Source organism: Rattus rattus, chromosome 7 (genome assembly GCF_011064425.1).
Source record: "Rattus rattus isolate New Zealand chromosome 7, Rrattus_CSIRO_v1, whole genome shotgun sequence".
Taxonomy (NCBI): Eukaryota; Metazoa; Chordata; class Mammalia; order Rodentia; family Muridae; genus Rattus; species Rattus rattus.
This window is the reverse complement of record NC_046160.1, coordinates 34,778,524-34,798,703: the sequence shown is the minus strand read 5'-3', so window position 1 is coordinate 34,798,703 and position 20,180 is coordinate 34,778,524. Positions and strand designations below refer to the sequence as shown.

Here is a 20,180-nt window from a genome sequence, read left to right as displayed (position 1 = left end):
ATGTTTGATCCATATGCAGACTTCAGTAAGTGAGCTCCTACACACACACACACACACACACACACACACACACACACACACGTGAAAAAAACATATAAATGTACCAAACAAAACCTTTAATGAAGAAGACAGAGATATGCTTGAAACTAATACTGATTGTTGTTTACTTTATCAAATTAATGAAGTATAAAAATATATCCTGCGAAAAATTTTGGAATTAAAAGATGTAATGTAAATACTTTAGCTGACATAGAGTAGGTGGACTCATTGCCATTATGAAGATATGTGAAGCATCAGTAAATTGTAAATTATAGCAATAGGAATAATCTATCTTAAAACCAACGGACATTGAAAATAAATTTTGAGAATATGAAAATATTTTTCAATGCCATAACAATGCAAAAGGCACATTTATTTAAACAATCTAAAACTACTTGGAATTTATTACATTTGATTTTAAAGTAATTGCTTACTATTGTACATTCAGAAAATGCTAGTCTTGCTGAAAATTTGGAGATAGCTGCATTGTTATGCAGCCTTAGATAGCATCGTGATCCATAGTTTAACTAGGACTATCGCTGCTCTTCTTCCAAATAGGGTGTTGCTAGTATCAAAACTACCCAACCACTTTTGCATAGTATTATCACTGACAATTATATGAGCAACATACACTGTCCATTCTTTACTTTAATTAAGTAATTGATTTACTTTACATCCAGACTGGACTTTCCCCTCCCTCCTCTTCTCCCAGGTCTTTACCCAACCACTTCTGCCCCTGTCTACTCTTCCTCCCTTCAAATGGGAATCCTGCCAGCTCAGATAATGCTATCAACCAGCCTTGGCATATCAAGCTGCAGTAAGAGTTCTTCAACTGAGACTAGACAAGGCAGCCAATAGAGAGAAAGGGTCGCAAAGGCAAGCAACAGAGTCAGTGACAGCTTTTGCTCCAGCTGGAAGGCATCTCACAGGAAGACGAAGCTACGCACTGTTATCTATGTGTAGAAGGCCTTGGTCAGTCCCATGCCTGCTCTCTAGTTGGCAGTTCAGAGTCTGTGAGCCCCTATGTGACCATGTTAGTTGTTTCTGTAGGTTTGCTTGTAGTGACCTTAATTCCTTTGGCTCCTACAAACCATTCTCTCCCTCTTCTGCAGGATTCTCCAGTGTCTACCTCATATTTAGCTGTGGGTCACTGCCTCCGTTTCCATCAGTTGCTGGGTGAAGCCACTCAGATGAAGGTTATGCTAGGCTCTTATCTGCAGGTATAGAAGAGCATTACCCTATAACATTTTTGATATCAAGTATTTAGTAAAAAGCATAAGGAGTCTCTTTGAAAAGAAGCAAAAGAAATGTTGATAGCGAAACAGGAATATTTACATTTACAAATAAATATATGATCTGAAAAAATGGAGAAAATCCATTGTAATGTAATCCTAGTTAGCCACCATGTTGGCCAAACATCAAATACTAACAGAAGATGAATTCATAAAATATAGAGGAAGAACAACAAATAGTTTTGAACATAGCCTAAAGTAATTTATAAGGATTTTTTTATCCACCTTCAGGGAACGAACAACTTATCATTCTTTGAAAGAAAATGACTTAAGTGACAGTTAATATGTCATTAAATTCTTCAGAGGCAAAACAGAAGTGGGTCATTTTTCAAATGATGAAAGAAAAAAGACCTTCAACCTAGGATCTTTTTGCACAGAACAGAGCTTTTAGACATCAAAATTAAATCAAGGTATTCTGAGGTAATGAAGACTAAAGGAACTTCCTAGCAGTGTACTCCTTCTCTGAGAATGTCTAAGTCAGGTGACTTAAGAAAAACAGACAGGATGAAGAAAACATGTGGGGAGGCATTATGACAATCTTTGCTGTTTAAGTTAAGGACTTGGGTTCCAAACAGCAAACCAATGTAAAATTTTAAGTATTTGCTTCTAATCTCAGAATCTGGGACATGGAGACAGATGGATTGCTGGGACTTGCTGGCCAGCCCAGACTAATTTGTGAGCTCCAGGTACCAGTGAGAGAACAAATACTGAGGAGCACTATGCAGGGTTGATTTGTGGCCTATGCTTACATGCTCACACAAATGCATCAGCCAAAACCTATGCGCATATACACAGGCATGCATTCATATATAATCACATACAGATACACACCTCTCTTTCTCTTTCTCTCTTTCACTCACACGCCCCCCCGTCTCTGTCTCTGTCTCTCTGTCTCTATTTCTATCTCTCTGTCTCTCTGTCTCTGTCTCTCTGTCTCTCTGTCTCTCTCTCTCTCTCTTTCTCTCTGTCTCTCACACACACACAAAACATACACACTCATACTTGCACACACACACACACACACACACACACACACACACACACACACACATAGAAAGGCAAAAAAACCCTCAGAATTCCAGGAAGAACAAAAAATGTAAAGTTAAAACACATGTACATGGATGGGATGTTTAAAATCAGGTTTTCGACTTAAATTGCAAGAGAAAAATAGTCTTGGTTTTATCTAGTATAGCACTTTGCATTCTATACTTTATATGTGTTAAGGGAGCTCATGCTAAAGGTCAGAGGAGACTATATGCAGGATTCAGGTTCTCTCCTTCTACCACGGAGACCCAGGGGTTTGGTGGCAAGTGATTTTTCTTACCGAGCCATATTATTAATATGAAGATTACAATGTAAGGATTGTATCGTGTTTTCTATGGAATCACACAAAAAATTCACAGTAGGCAGGATGAATATTTATTTATAATATAACTATTGGAAGAATTTTGCATAGCTATAAAGGAAACATACAGTCAAAAGCATCCTGGACAGATCATAATAGAACAACACCAAAATATAAAGATAATATTCTAGATTGGCTGTCACCCATCTTTAACATCAGAACTTGGAATACTAAGGCAGGGAGTGTGAGCTGAAGCTCACATGCTTAGACAAGGTCTCATTTTCCTTTTAAAGTGGGTAAAGTGATTCCGAAAGAATTTGAACTAAAAATATAAAAGGAAAATAGACAACTGAGCCTGTTGATCAACGGCTGTCATACTAGCTGCTCTGTAGGATGAGGCAAAAGGTTCATAAGTTCAAGGTTTACTTAGACTGCATAGTGAGACTTTGTGTTAAAACAAAAAGTAAAGGTGAGGTGGGGTATAGCTCAGAGGCAGGAGACTTGTCTAGCAATTGTGAGATGTATTATTGATACCACAGGACAAAACTATAATAAACAAATAAAGAAGAGTCAGAGAATGAGATGTATGTCCCATTCTACAGCATGAACCTGTACTTGATCCAACTTCTCTACTCAGTCAACTCCCTTTATCTGCAATGTTCCAAGTTCCAAACGCATTCTGAAACAAGGAAGCCACACTAGCCCTGTAGGTTCAGACACTACTCCCCACACAGCGTTGCAGGCCCCTTGGTGTTAAGGATATCAACCTTGGTCTTCAATTTTACATATATATCTATTATGGTAAGTAAGTAATTCCTAAAAATTTCTGACCAACTATTTCTTTCCCTCAGTAGACAACTATCAATGTAGGAAAAATTCCAAATGTATATTGTAAACATCTTGAGTTTTCAGGGCATTAAAATTTTACTTCATATTTAATATATACTGAAATTAAAATAGGAGTTAAGGAGGTATTATTGTAATTTAACAGCATCTGGTGATTTATGGGTTGCTTTACTAAGACAAAACAAGATAAAAACACAGCCTTAAATGAATACCAGGATGTTTAGATCCTGTGGTGTTTCAGAGAAATTGGTTTATTTTATTTTATTTTATTCTTTGAATAGAAGAGGCTATATTCTAGGTTTTCAGGTTATTCACAGCCATGAAATAAAATTTCTGGGTGTTAGGTAAAGTCTTGATTGTAGTTTTCTGTTGTGAATATGTTTGCTTTGTTTGATTTTATTTCCATGGCAAAGCTATTACATCTTTTGCAACCCTCAAGAGGATATTCCTTTTCAAACTGAAGTTCTTTAATTTCAGATGCATAAATTGGCTATAATTCAGAGTGAAATGTGTCATTGTGGTGTAACAGCATTACCAGTGTTCATAGATGTTAAATTACAAGCCATTCAGACTCTTCAAAGGAACCGTGCCTGTACATCGGGCAGCATATAATGAGAAAATTTATCTTTAATGTTTGGCTGCACAATCTATTTCTTGTCCTGGGACTCATTTAATTCATCATTTAAACCTGGTTCTAAATCTTCTGCTGGAAAGTGTTTCTAATGGGGCCAATCAAGGCTGTCAAGTACTAGTCAATGGTACTTATTTCCTGGGAAAGTTTATGATTAAAATATGTCTAGGTCCTTAATATTATAATATTGGCTGAACAAATGTGGTGTAAACTCCACTTTTTAAAATGGTAATAATTATTACTAATATACGCCCAGAGTTAACTCCTGATAGTCTTAGTTCTGCTTCTAAATTATTTTATTCCAGAAAATTACTACTGCTTTACTTATGACTATTCTTTGCCAGTTGTTTTTAATTTATTGTCTACATTGCATAATACATAGAAATAGAGAGTGACATAATTCAGTTCAAAGCTCAAGTAAGTTCTTAATCAATGGAGTAATATATTTCTCAATAGACTCATTTGTTTTTATTCTTTACAATTTTATTGAATAACAAACCTTATACTCAACTCACATTTTTTGTGAAACTCAGTGCATGTTTTCTTTTTGTATTTTAAATTATGTACTTTATTATCTGAGATTATAATGTAATTACATCATTTCCCCTTATGACCAATTAAAGACGTGTATAATTCCATTGCTTTTAGCTTGAGGTCAGGGAGAACCTCACGGTAGAAGAATGTGATGAGTGACAAATGTTTACTTTGTTACAGTCATGAACCAAAGAGAAAACTCTAAATCATGATAAGAAATTGTATGATAAATGGGTGTGTATTTAACTCCCCTCTCTCCACACACATATATGTAAATGTATATGTATATATGTGTATATACACACATACACTTCTTAATTGTAGGGACATTTAAATGAAGATTTAGTGTACGTTGTCTAGGGACAGATAGGTCAGATAGGTAACTTGTGTTCTTAATTGTCTGTCCTAAGACAATTTCTTTTCATGCTAACGTTGAACAGCAAGTATGTTATGAGCATTCAAATAATATCCATGAATTTGTATGTGAAGGAATGAAAAGTAATCTTAACTAGATGACTGAATTTTATTCATTTTTAATAATTATTCAGGGAGATAAAGATGTTTATACATGAGACCGATAAGGCAGCTACTATATTAGCAAGACACCTCCAAAGTCAACTTAAATAAGTCTTGGATCTAAAAGATCCTGTATGTTATAGACTATGGTTGAAGGTCTCGTGTATGGCACAGATCCCTTTTAAGTTAGTGAACAATCTTAACCATAGTTTAACAAGCATATGTAAAAATAGATCAAGTTCAGTGACTCTTCACGTAGTAAACACACAGGTATGGATACTTTACAGACCAAGAGAAGAATGAGCGTGATGCCAGAAATTTCAGACTGGCTAATAGCAGGATTGAAAGCACTTTGAGGAGTGTGGAAGTCTCTCCTACCATGTTGCCGCAGTCCTGAACAGAGTTGAGATAAAGACATGTAAAGGAAACACCATAGTACATTGACAATGACGTGTATTATTACTGTTATTTAAAGATATTTATGGCCACTTAAAAGAGAGCTAAGGAATCTCCTGTCACGTGACTATGATCCATAGAATGGTCATTTGAAGTCCATGCACTATATTTACAAAGTATACATGGGATTTCAAAACTAGGTCTGCACCCTCCCCTAAGTTAGCCTGGCCTCCTCCAGAAGTAGGGTGATGCTATTCAATGTTTCTGTAAGGCTGAGTATAGATAATAGTCTATCAAGCTACACTTTTCAGAGTTCTATTCCTCCAACTAAGGTCCAGTGGCTTTATGATAGCAAAAATAATTTCATTAATGGTCTCCATTCTGTCCGTTTTAGACCACTGATATAGGCCTTTTAGTACCTACCCCCAGTTTTGCTTTTTATGGGGAAGATTTGTCACAATTTCTTTTTGTTAGGAGCAGCCTTTCTAAACCTTATTGTTAGATAAAATTAAGAATCCACAACTTAGTGTTGGGTTTCTGTCACATAAATAGAAATTGAGGAGTTATATCTCAGTGATAGAACACTTTACCACTCTGTGGCTAAAGCCATGAGTTCAATGCCTAGCACTCATAAAGATTTGAAGAAGAGGAGGAGGAAGAGGAGAGGATGACAAAAGAGGAAAAGATGAAGAGAAGAAGAAGAAATAAAATTAGAAGAATAAATAAACATGGAAACCTTAAGTAAACAGAAAAATTCAAAAAAATTTTAAACTCAAACTGAATTTTCAAATACAGCATAATAATAAGGGTCATTACTGCAATTCAAGGCTTGGAGTGCTTACTGTTAGTATATTAATTATCTGATGTGGAAACCGTTTAGTCTTTTCTTGAGTTATTAATTTAAAAGCATTCAAATTACTGATGCATGATTAAAAATATACTGCAGTAGTTGTATGTCCATCCATTTTGAAGCAGATTCATCTGTTGGTATTGGCTATTTTGAGAGTTAGTGTTTATTCACAAACTGAGAAGATCATTCGACTTTGGCAATACAGGCCTTGACACAATTTCTGTTCCACTGGGTAAATTTAAAGTACTTTAATTTTTGCACAGAAGATTTAATGTTTTTTTTTCATGAAATCAGATGTTATTGGAGGAATGGCAAGGCTCCTAGAACTGTCATAAGTAATGTGGGAGATTTATAACCCAGCCAATAATCAATGTTTTAGTTCCTTCCAGAACTCTGATGTTTACTGCATCCTACATCTCAGTTTTTGTATCCGTATCTTATAAAGTTTCCCTTTTATCCAATTTTCCAAACTGTAATAAAAATTTAAGTGCCTCTTTTTATCCTGCCTTATATTTTCATACTATATTCCTGCCATTTTGGAGGATTCCCCAAAGATGTGAAAGAAAACACCCACCATAGAATAGACCATTTCTGTAAATCACCATGACCAACCCAATTTAAATGTGTCTCTATGTACAATCTAACAGTCTCATTTCCCAGATGCTATAAGAAACTTTCCCCCCTCCACTGACTCCATGTAGTCAGTAGTCTAGATTAAGTCCATGTCCTTTCAAAATGTTCCCATTTTTACAAACTCTGCTCACTTCACATGAGGCTAGATCTGAATTCTGAGGCAAGTGCTAAGAAGTTATCTGTGATGGGTTATAGAATTATTATGATACATTGGTAGACAAGGAAGGGAAAAGTGAAATCTAATATTGGCAGGGAAAACTGCCTTTTAATCATTTGTATTGATATCTGTAGATGATTGCTATTCTCAGCTTTGACTAATGAAGCTTCTTTGCCAAGGCTGAGGGTTAACTAATAACTGCTCTAAGGGCGAAGTTAGGTGACTATTGTCTGCTCAGTCCTAAAGAAGAAATATCACCTACTCTGGGGTCCATGACACATCGTGTAAAAAGGGATTGAAAGCATATAAGTATGAGAGGAGGAGAATGGCTATGACCCATGCTTTCTGCATATCACGTGGTACCTGTGGCTATGTATTCAAACCTGCATAAAGTCAACAAGGTATTTAGTAAGAGGGGATGACTTGGTGACACAGGAGGACAAAGGAGGGAGAAGAGAAGATATTGAAGGAGGTGAATGTGGTCACTATCTGTAGTGTATGTGTAAGAATTCCTCAAAAATTCAATGTAAAATGTATAAAAAATTAAAGAGCATCTGATAGTGACAGATGTAATAAAATGGAAGAATGTTCATACTGCAAGTTTAAAATTTGTTATTTTATATCAGTGTCTAATCTAGAAGTAATAAGAAACCGGTCTACCATTGATGCTTTGTACTAAAAACTATTGTTTATGACACTGAACTTCAGAGCTTCTAATGTAGCTCGCCATCATATTAAATGGGAGTCTTTACAGGTGATTTTCACTGTATTTCCTTGACACAGAGTCATATCATGATATCCAGGCTGGCAACTCATACTCAAGCAATCACCCTGCCTCTGTCTTCCAAGTAACTAGAATATATCTATGTCTAAGGCTTCAGACTTTATATATGGATGTTTTGTTAAAACAATAGTGGAAATTCAAACAACCTGTCCATTTACTGAACAATGTATAGTGTTTAAAATTAAAATAGCAACTGTGAACATAGCAAGGCCATAGCTCAGAGCATATGCTTTAGATTCACAGCACCAGGATAGCATGATGGACAGATGACCAATCTAACTACTTTTGAAATTAGACAGTGTAGGAGGCACAGAGAGTACAGTCTGAAGTTGCTGTGAAACACCAAAATATAGTTTGTGATAACATGGGTTTACTTTACTTTATTGTTTCTTTAGAAAATGAAAAGTCTCATTTGGTTCCTGGATTACCTCACTGTATAAAACTTGCTGCTCTGAATACAAGCAAGTAAGAGGGAATAAGAGAATCACATATTTTGGACACATATTTTATGCCAAATTGGTATTGAATTTCAAAATTGAGAGTTGAACCTATGAATGAACAGTATCTGTGGGAATAATTCAATCTCTCATCGTTTTCTGAGTTGTTATCATAATGTTAAATAAGGCTGAGGAGCATTTTCTACAGTTACTATATTTCACTTCCACTGGGCAAAGGATGGTGGGTAGCATAGTGGAATGCATAAAGATAAAGGTTAGTAATTCTTATGTGCATAAATTTTGAGTTCTTGAAGCAAAATATTATAGTTTCCATTTAAAATGGATTTAATCAAACACAGGCCCAGGTATGTAGGTTGTCTGACTTTGCAAGTTTTCCAGCTCAAAAAAAACCCCGATGTATAAACAGTACACGTTTACAGGAAAAAAAATTATATATTTTACTTGTATAGCAAGAACACTGTATGCAATAAATAAGTGTTCATTTACTTCAATTTGCTGACAATAATCTCGGGAAATGATGATTTATCTTAGCAATATTCATGCTGAAATTTGTTTATAAAATATGTAAACAAGCAAAGGCTATATTTCCAAATTTAATATGTTGGGTTGCTGGAATTGAAACTGTTACCAGGTAGGTGACAAATTAATCAACAGCTTGATATACAGTGCAGTCCAACAACTAAGTTAGCTTTCGGCACTTATAAGTCACTTGCATTACTGCCCAGATTGAAATTATCACCTCGGTGGCCTAGTCTATTCCATCAACATTACTCCGTAGACCAACTGTCAACCTTAAGGTCTGCTGTGGCCACCATTCTCATTTGTATTTAATTAGGGAATGAATTGATATATATATTTATCAGGTGTATTAAGATGAATGCATTTCTATTGAGTTATTTTACCCTTGCTCTAATTATACTGGTCATGTTTTCAAAGGATAAAAAAAAGACAATGAATTCGGGAAACAAAAGCATGGGAAAATTATCTGATAATTACACTTAAGTCAATTTTAATCATTTTTTTTCTTTCTAGATTCTCAGACTGAAGAAGTCATTTAAATGTTTTAACAAATTTTTGACTATTTACTGTCTAAAGCAGACTACAATCGGCTCAAAAGCTACAATGTAGATAAAAGAGTCTTCCTTCCAACAGAGAGCTTAAGAAAGGAAATACAAAATTGAACAGTCATTTCACCAATACCCTAGTTTTCTACTTAAGGAAGCTGTAGATATCAGGGATGTAGCATTCAGTGACGATTAGGCATGGAAATTATTTCTTTTAATATTATTTTAAATGAAATCTTGGTGAAAAGTGAGCTCCAGGAAAGTGAGAGAGCATGTCTCAAAACTTAAGGGAGCAAGTAATGAAGACAGACCTGCAATGCCATTCCCTCGCTTCCACATGCACACAGATATGCAGGTGTACACAATGAAACATACAGACAAGCATATACATACACATGCCCCAGCTTCCACTCCTCTAAACACTGAATGGTCCACCTAAAACAGAAATATTGAGTCCATTACCGTGTCATTTTAAATACTGAGCTAGACTTAGCGGGACAAGAACATGGTTCTTTCCATTTTTAACTGGATAATGCCAATAATTAACTCATCTTTTATTCAAAATCTATTCAAACATTTTCCTTTCAAAACTACAATAATTGAAAGCATCTATAATTCAGAATAATTCAATGTTCTCTTTCGATGGCAGTAGTTCCAGGTAAGTTAATTTAGAAAGATTTTAAGACTCTGGCCTTGTTTCCAATATTTATAGCATAGAAAGTAGATTAAATAATCTAATATTCAGATTTAAACATTTCAAAAATTTTATGTGTATGGTTACTTTTTTCTGAACATGTATGTGTGCACCATGTAGGTGCTTGTTGTCCAGAGGCCAAAAGAGAGATTTCCATTCCCTGGAACCAAAGGTATTGATGACTATAATTTATTACATGCATAGTAGGAACTTACCGGTTGTCCTCTACAATATTTGTGTGTGATTTCTCAGCCCTGTGATATACTTCCGTAAGACCTCTTGTATATTTGAATCTACTTAGAAGTGACAGCACTTTTAGAGAAAGTACTAGTCATGAAAAAGAGGAACCAATAAACTACATGCCATATTTGGAAAGAATTAAATTCCTATCCTTTTAAATTTAATCCTTTTACTGAATCACTTTGATAAATTTTCAGAGAGGACATGCCCTCCTGAGGTCTCTACATAGCGAACAAGCATACTCAGACATATTTGAAATGCCAAGAACAGAATACCCGCTGAGGCAGGAGAACAGGATGTGTATACTTCTAAGCAGAGGCAGTAGGATCTTAAAGTTCAAAGGCAGCCTGGACTACAAAGAGAGACCTTCTCAAACTAGAACACTGTAGCGCTGCTGCAGCTGACCCCTAAATGTGCATATTTATATACGCATTGTGCCCTCTAGTTCAGACAGACAGAAGTTCTTCGCTGTTGTATGGGTGATATGGAACATGCCTCTGGTAAGGCACTTTTAAGATCAAAATAGCAAAAGAGCTACAATTTTCATGTTGTGAAGTAGAAAGCACTATGTAATTGTTTACCTATGTATCATATCAATGAAAAATGCAAAATCCTGAATAACAAGATTGTATACAAATGAAACAGCTAAGAGTTTAAATATCTCCCCACATGTAGAGCACAGGGAGAGTCATTGATGGAACAGAAATTAAGCTTCTCCTCATCACCCAGGATGATTTTGGTCCTTGCAGGCTATTGTGCTTTTAAAATGTGAATTTTGTTACTTAGTTTTTTGCTCCCAAATTTCATGCTCCTCTCAATTATGTGGCAAATTCTTTAGTGAATTTAGTGGTTTACAAAGGGTCGTTTTTCCTGTGTTTACATCCTGGGATAAACAGAAAGGGAAAGCAAACAAACAGAAACTCCTCATAGAGGAAAGGAAAACTTTTGAATAGATTTTGAATAAAAGATGAGTTAATTATTGGTATTATCCAGTTAAAAATGGAAAGAACCATGTTCTTGTCCCTCTAACTCTAGTTCAGCATTTAAAATGACATGGTAATGGACTCAATATTTCTGTTTTAAGTGGACCGTTCAGTGTTTAGATTGTTCCCAAGAAATCAATCACAGATCACAAAAGTAACTTTCATCTAGTGTACTTGTCCACCTAGTCAATAAATTCATTGGGCAAGGAGTGCCCATTTCCGGAGCCAGGTCTAATCAGCCGTGGGAAGTTATCTGTCTAGAATGCAAGATGTGCTTCATGTTTATTCGATCAGGACAGGCGATTTTCTGCATGAACTCCCTAGACTTTTTTTCTTTTGCCAGTGTTGTCATCTAACAATGTAATATTTTCAAGTTCAGTAAAGCACAGTGAAGGCATTATACTAAAACATACTTGCTTTCAGCAATTGTAATACTCTCACGAAGATGAAACTTTTTCATGCATATTATTGAGCATAGAGAGATGAAATCTTATTTTAAAAGAATGTTGAGGATACTTCTTTCGTTTGAGCCAAATGAAGAGAATTTTCTCTTAAAGTTGTACGACAGAGAAATGGGATGCGAGTGGAAATGTAAAAATGTTGAAAAGAACAAAGGTAAGGAAGAAGTACTCCCTTGGTCAATTCGTGGAGGCAACAGTTAAAATTCTAGGCAGAAATGAGGAATGAGGAATTCCCAATGAGGAATTCACGAAGTTACATGTGTTAAATATCAGGCAGAGTAGCAGGAACCAAAACTGTCCTCATCTTAATATCAAGATCCAAGACAACATTTAAACGCAAAGTGTTTCTTTTGAGCCTCTCTATATTGCTATATTGTCCTATGTTTCTTTTTATAAAGGCACTAGTGTGGTTCTTTGGGTACTAAGCCTTATATTATAAATTGAAATTGAGTTGAGAAATGTTTCTGGCTTTATTGTTGTTGTTACAAAGTCAATTTCACTATTTAAGGCCTTTTTGCTTCAGTACTAAGCATCAACAATAGATATTCAGTAAGGGGACAAATAATGAACTTATTCTCTCATGATTTTTCTGTTTCTATGAAGAATGTCTTAGCTTTGCAGATAAAGGTTTGTTGAACCAATAGTAATGCAGATACTATTTATTTAACAATATTTATCCTCTCACACTGTAAAAATGATAGATTTTTCTCATTCCTTATGCTTTTGATTTACTTTATTGACTTTTTAATGAAAATTACATTATCAATGCAGAGAGATTTTTGGCTTCCTTGGTTAAATATTTTTATCATTTATGGCCCCATTCTGATCTTCCAACTAATACTAATGCTTGAGTTGAAGAAATCATCACCTGACACTGATGCCAGGTTTATAATACCAAACATTTAAAAATAAAAAAGGAGGTAACATGGGTGGCTCCAGCCACATATGTAGCAGAGAATGGCCTTGTTGAGCATCAGTGGGAGGAGAAGCCCTTGGTCCGGTAAAGGTTCGATGTCCCAGGGTAGGGGAATGCCAGGGCAGGGAGGTGGAAGGGAGTGGTGTGTGGGTGGGGAAACACTCTCATAGGAGCTGGGGAGGAGGTATGGGATAAAGGGTATCTGGACAGGAAACTGGGAAAGGGGATAACATTTGAAATGTAAATAAAGAAAATATTCAAAAAAAAGTTTCTCAACTTCTATTGTTAGTATAACTTCATAGTACCCTAAGTTTGATGTGTATCTGTCGCTGTAAAAATATAAAAAATGCTGTTTTATCCCACACTAGACCTAGCACCATAGTACCCCAAGACATCTTCATCTCAGTCAGCAAAGCATCTCGCCTGCTTTGCTCCATCCCATATCACACTGCCGATGACTACCCTCTGAGCCTGGCAACAATCTCTCTATCCCTCTATTTCCCAAGGCAGGTTGTGACCATGTCAGATATATATGTCCCAATTATGTTGCGGTCCAATGTTTCCAGCCACCACAAACTCTCTTGAATTCAATTAAATTGCCACATGAAAGAACACACAACACAATAACTTCTGATCCAATTGATAATATATAATTGCCCACCTAGACTTACAAAGCCCTGTACACATCCATCCCTTAAGAATATTCATGTATCAGTAGTTTGTGACATTTTATTGTTCCATTATGTTTTATTACATGGGATACCACAAGTTATTTCACTGAATGCTACCTGGGCGAAGGCCACTGTATCTGTTCCATGTTCTCTTTCTATTAACAGAGCTGTTACTTTGCATTTTGAATTTTTTATGTGAACATTTATTTTCCCTATAATAAACTCCTAAGAATGTATTTGCAACATTTTATAGGGGGAAAAAGTTTCTTTTGAAAGAAAATAATAGGGAACCCAGGAGATAGCTGCATAAGTCCTGGGACATGAGCTTAAACCCCTACTGCTGTGTAACTGCTCTCCCCTTTTCAAGCTCCTGACATCTTCTCTCATCTTGACAACTCCTTCTTGCTGTCTCTTCAGTTTTATGTTGTTCTTCTGTTTTATGTTCTCAACTCATGAACTCGGATTCTCAATTGGATACTTTTATCCATGTCTAATGGACGAACCAAATTGCCATCGTACATTTCTTCTCAGTCTTGTTTGACATATATTGTCTCTTCATTTTCATTTATTCCTAGATATTTTGTATCTCAGTACTTCTTTTTTTAAACAACTGTCACTTATTTTACTTCTAGGTAAAAAACACATTCAGAGTGTTCCCTTCAATGAGTATCAGAATGCTCTACATAGTGAGGGACGTGGCTATTTTGGCAAATGACAAATGAGCAAAGTGGCATGCTTGTGTAGGTATTCTGTATGTGAAAAGCAAGCATAGCATACATGTTTCCATTTTATTGTATGTATATAAGTTATTTCCCTGCATGTATTACTATGCACCACATGCATGCTGTATCCATGGAGACCAGAAGAGAGTACCAGGTCCCCTGAAAATGAAGCTGCTGATAGTTGTGAGCTTCCATGTGAGCGGTGTAAGTTTAGGAACTCAGGTTACCTGAAAGAGTAGTCAGTGCTCTAACTACTTGGCCATCTTCCCAGCCACATCCTTCGTGTCTTCTCACATGCCGTTCTTTCGTCTCCAATCACATTCTTTCAGTATAATATTTTAGCTTATTATTTTATCAATTCGTTTGGCTAATCTGTCTTTTTATACATGCATTTATTTTCTATCTAAAATTATTATACATTATTAATTTGAGCTATGGCTCCTAGTTTATGAATTTGTTTCCTGTCCTCACCTTCTAATTTCTGTACTTTTATTTTCATGCTTTACTTGCATAACTGCAGCATATTTTGCATAACATTGTTATTTACTTGTTGCAACTTTTAGCATACTAATTTGGACAGTTCCATAGTGGTTGCCTCCACTTTACCACATAAAAATAAAAGTTATCACAATCTACATGTATTCATGTCTAATCACAATGTAGACCTATAAAATATTTCCACAAAGAGTCAATTACACTTATCAAATACTGTATTCACATGTAATCATTCTATTATTGTTTTATCTTTTTTAATTAAAATAAAATATCACACATCTGGTTGTACAAGTCTGTAATTCAAGCTGTGAAGGAGACTGAAGATGGAAATTGCAAGGTTGAAGAAATCTATTGGCGGGGTTGGGGATTTAGCTCAGTGGTAGAGCTCTTGCCTAGCAAGCACAAGGCCCTGGGTTTGGTCCTCAGCTCCAAAAAACAGAAAAAAAAAAGAAAGAAAGAAAGAAAGAAATCTATTGGCTACAGAGAATACTCAAGGCCAACGAAGACAACTTAAATTTCATCTCAAAATGCGAGAAATATGGATCTAGTTCAGTGGGAGAGTACTTGCCTTGATCATGAGGAAGGCACAGAGTTAAATGCCCAGCACTCAAAAAAAAAATAAAATAAAACAAAAATCAAATATGATACTGTAAAGTCAGCCTACTTTATTAGCACATTTTCACTCCTTCTGTGGATCTTCCTTTTGTGGGTTTTAAGTGGAAGGAGATGGGGGTTTGTTGTGGCTTGATCCTTTTAAAGCATGTCTATGGCTAGCCCTCTATGGTTGCTCTTTGGGTAACAGAATCTCTCATGTTTATTTCTCAAGAATTTCTTTGATTTTATTCATTCAAGAAATCTGGCCACACAGTCTAGGATATGGAGTTAATTTCTATGCACTTTGGGTGCCTGAAAGACATCTGACAGGGTCTTTTTGCTTCCCTGCCTGTGTACGAGAGACTTTATACAATTTTACTGTGTGTTTCCTTATGCATAATGGGTCCTGTGCCTTGGTGTTTTTCACATCATTTCTGTTCCAAAAATTTAGTATTTAATTTTACCAACTGGTAAATTTCTTTGATTTCTCTTGTTCGTTCTCTCAAAGCACGTTGAATCTTACCACCTTGGAAACTTCATAAGACATTCTTCAAATACATTTTTTTTTGTTCTCCTAGTGAACATTACTTCTTCTGTGATTCACATGATTGGGAACGTTCAGTCTTTTGTTATTATGCACAAATCTCCAGGGCTCTGCTCTGCATTGTTATCTCATATCCCAGCATTCACTGCTTATAAACACTGCTGTGCTCTCCTCACAGGTACTGATTGACATCTCTCATCTTCTGGCTTCTCTTTAACCTGTTTAATCAGAGACTTAAGGATCAAAGTATTAGATATTTTAAATACATAATCTCTACTTACTTCTTTTTCTATTGCTTTGCCTTATTTATTTTATTGCCCAAGGCACTGGATCACAGAAGGACATTTCTACACAGAATTTCCATGGAAAGTCTCCAGCTCTTTGTGGTTTTCCTTTCCATGCAGAGCATTTTACTCTGACTTGGGACTGGACGGTTTGTTTAGATAAGAGCTGTTAGTAAAAGTAGCTCAAATACAGGCTTTACAAAAACAAACAAACAAAAACTCAACCACACAAACAAAAGGCATAAACAAACTGTGTATTTGCACCTTCGTCTCCGCTGGTGCCATGAGAACTCTAAATAAAATCATGTCTACCAAATCCATGCTATCGTTGCCAGGTGACAAACACGTCCCAGACATGGAAATACCTCCATTCAGGGTGGTATTTCTGCTCAATAGCTAGGGCTCACAGCAGAGGCGGAAGCTGGAGCAGCCAAGATGAGACGATTAATGCCTTGCACAAGGCTGCTGACCATCACTAGGCAGTGAGCTAAATATCAGTAAATGACTGAGTGAATACACACTACTACATATAATATTGTTTTATATATTTTGTTTATGACACATGTATCTACATAACTGATAAACTATATCTTTACTTTGAGAAATTGAATGTAAACTTGGAGAATTATTAAATGTTTTTATTTTAAATTTCAATTGAAACAATTTACTGAGTAAATGTATGAAATTGTAAAGACTACATGAACAAAAGAATACTCCATTGTTTTTATCATGTGCTTGGTTTTTCCCATAATATGGTTATGGATTAACAGGCTAAATATCAAGCTTATAGCACTTCGCTATCTAATAAACTTCTCCAACACTTACTGTTATAAAACAGCACACCAAACAAATTCCTAAGGATTATGTAGGTGATAATTTAGTTGGCTCTCCCACACATTTCATCTGCTGTTACAGTCCCCTGCCAATCAGAGAGGCACTTTCTTACCAAATTACTAAAATTCAGTAGTTTTGCTGGTATTTATTCAAATAAATAAATACAAACAAACAAAATACCTACCCCCAAACAAAAATGTGCCCCTATGTCTCAGGGGTGTAGTTCAGTGGTAGAGCTCTTGCCAAGTATGTATGCCTTGTATTAACAGGAAGACCTAAAACTTGCTTCTTGAAATTGATATCAGCTTCATTTATCACTTCTAAAACAGAAAGAGCCTGAAATCAACCTACAAGGAGTTGAGTAAGTAGATGGGTAAATTAACTTTGCAAATTCAGTCGACAGATATGAAACACTAACTCAGACAGCAGGCTATTGTACAACATGATAAACAGAACAGTCGTCAAGCTCAGAATGGTCACAGGACATTTAAATGCCAATTTCTACATGAAAATAGCCATCTCTTTCATTAGTACAATTTTATTTGTTTTTGTTTACTCACTTACATCCTGATTCCTGCCACCCACTCTTAAGCCCCCCCATTACACAGTCGCTCCTCCCCTATACATCCTTTGTCCTCTGGAACAGTAGAGGCAATCCCTGAATACACTCCCCCTTTCCCCCTTCACAGCAAATAAAGTCTCTACAGGGTAGGCGATCCTCTCTCACTGAGGTCAGGTAAGGCTGCCCAGTTAGGGGAACTTACTCCACAGACAGGCAACATTTAGGGATAGCCCCCACTCCCATTGCTGTGGGACCAATGTGAAGACCAAGCTACACATCTGCTTCTTATGTGCGGAGGGCCTCTGTCCAGCCTATGTATGCTTTTTGATTAGTGGTTGCGTGTCTCTGAGAGCCTGTAAGGTTCCAGATTAGTTGACTGTAGTTGGTCTTCCTGTAGAATCCGTACCCCATTCAAGGTCCTCAATTTTGCCACAACTATTCCATAAGAGTCCCCAAGCTCTGTCCAATATTTGTCTGTGGATCTCTGCACTTGTTTCAGTCAGCTGTGAGGAGAAACCTCTCAGGACAGTTATGCTAAGCTTTTGGCTCCAAGCATAATAGAGCATCATTATAGTGTCAGGGATCAGCGCTTTCCTATAGAATAGGTCTCAACATGGTCCAGTTGTGGGTTGGCCATTCCCCCAATCTCTGTTCCATCCCCCATCCTGTTCCTGTAGTTCTGGTAGACAGGATAAATTTTCGTTCAAAAGTTTTGTGGGTGGGTTGGTGTCCCTATCTCAAACATGGTGTTCCTGCCTGGTTACAGAAGGAACCTATCTCTTCAGGTTCTACATCTCCACTGCTGTGAGTATCGGCTAAGGTCTCCTTGCCCCCATTGATTCCTGGGAACCTCTCCCATACTAGGTCTCTAGCTCATCCTCTAGATGTCCCCCGTCTTCCAACCCAGCCAGATGAAGGCTTCCATTTATTCTCCTGGCCCTCTGCCCCTCTCTCCTGTCTCTCCCTACACCTGATCCTGAATGCCTTCCTCATTTCCCTCTCTGTCTTCTCTCCTGCCCAGTTCCCTCCTTCCTTCTGCCTCTCATGAATATTTTATTCCCCTTCTAAGTAAGACTCAAGAATCCTCCCTTGGGCCTTCTTTCTTGTTTAGCTTCTTTGGGTCTGTGGAGCATAGTGTGGTTATTCTGTACTTTATGGCTAAATTCGCTTATAAGGGAGTACATATCACACATGCCCTTTTACCTCACTCAGGCTGATATTCTCAAATTCTACCTATTTGCCTGCAATTTTCATGTTGTCTTTGATTTTAACGGCTAAATAGTATTTTATTGCATAGATGTATCAAATTTCTGTTATCCATTCTTCAACTGAAGGACATCTAGGTTGTTTCCAGTTTCTGCCTATTATGAATAAAGCTGCTAAAATCATAGTTGGTGTGGTAGGGCATCTTTTAGGTGTATGCCTAGGATTGGTATAGCTGACACTTGAGGCAGAATTATTGCTAGTTTTCTGAGAAACCACATAATTTATTTCCAAAATGGTTATACAAGTTTATACTCCCATCATCAGTAGTTGAGCAAGTGTCCCTATGGTATGGTGGGGCATCTTTTGGGGATATGCCCAGGAGTTTTATAGATGGGTCTTGAAATAGAATTAGTCCCAGTTTTCTGAGAAAACACAAATTGATTTCCAAAGTGTTTGTACAAGCTTGCACTCCCATCATCAGTGGAGGAGAATTCTCTAAGCTCCATGTCCTCGCTAGCATGTGCTGTCACTTGAGTTTTTGATCATCCATTTTGACAGGGATACTTTCTTTGATAACTAAAGGCATTAGGATTTTAAGTGCTTCTCAGCCATTCAAGAATTACTGCTGATAATTCTCTGTTTAGCTCTGTACTCCATATTTTAATTGGGTTATTTGGGTTGTTGATGTCTAAGTTCTTGGGTTCTTCATATGTTTTGGATATTGGCCCTCAGTCAGATGTAGGGATGGTGAAAATCCTTTCCCACTCTATAGGCCATCGTTTTGTACTATTGACAGTGTCCTTTGCTTTCAGAAGCTGACTTTCATTTTCATGAGGTTGCATTAATCAATTGTTAATATTAAAGCCTGAGCGATTGGTGCTCTGTTTAGGAAATTGTCCCTTCTCCCAACTAGTTCAAGGCTATTCTCCATTTTCTGTTCTATAAGATTTACTGAATCCAGTTTTCCATTGAGGTCTTTGATCCACTTGGACTTGACTTTTGTGCAGGGTGATGGATATGGATCTATTTGCATTCTTCTACATGCAGTTTAGATCAGAACCATTTGTTGAAGATGCTTTCTTTTTTCCATTGCCTATTTTTGCATTCTTTGTCAAAAATCAAGTGTCTATATATGTGTAGGTTTATTTCAGGGACTTCATTTCAATTCTATTAATCAACCTGTCTATTCCTATACCAATATCTTGCAATTTTTATTACTATTTCTTTGTAGTACAGATTTAGATCAAGGACAGTGATTCCTCTATACATTCTTTATTGTTCAATATTGTCAAAAAGACAAAACAACAGATAATGAGGAAATTCAAAGAATCATGAGGTCATACATCAAAAGATTGAAGCCCCCAAAATAATCTTTTTAAACATAATCAATGACTTTCTACACAGACACCACTTACCAAAGCTACGTAAA

General features: G+C 36.5%; 1 pseudogene; it reads right to left on the bottom strand.

Moving 5' to 3' along the window:
- LOC116906032 overlaps positions 1-20,180 on the bottom strand; it is a 162,159-nt pseudogene that overhangs the window by 113,647 nt on the left and 28,332 nt on the right.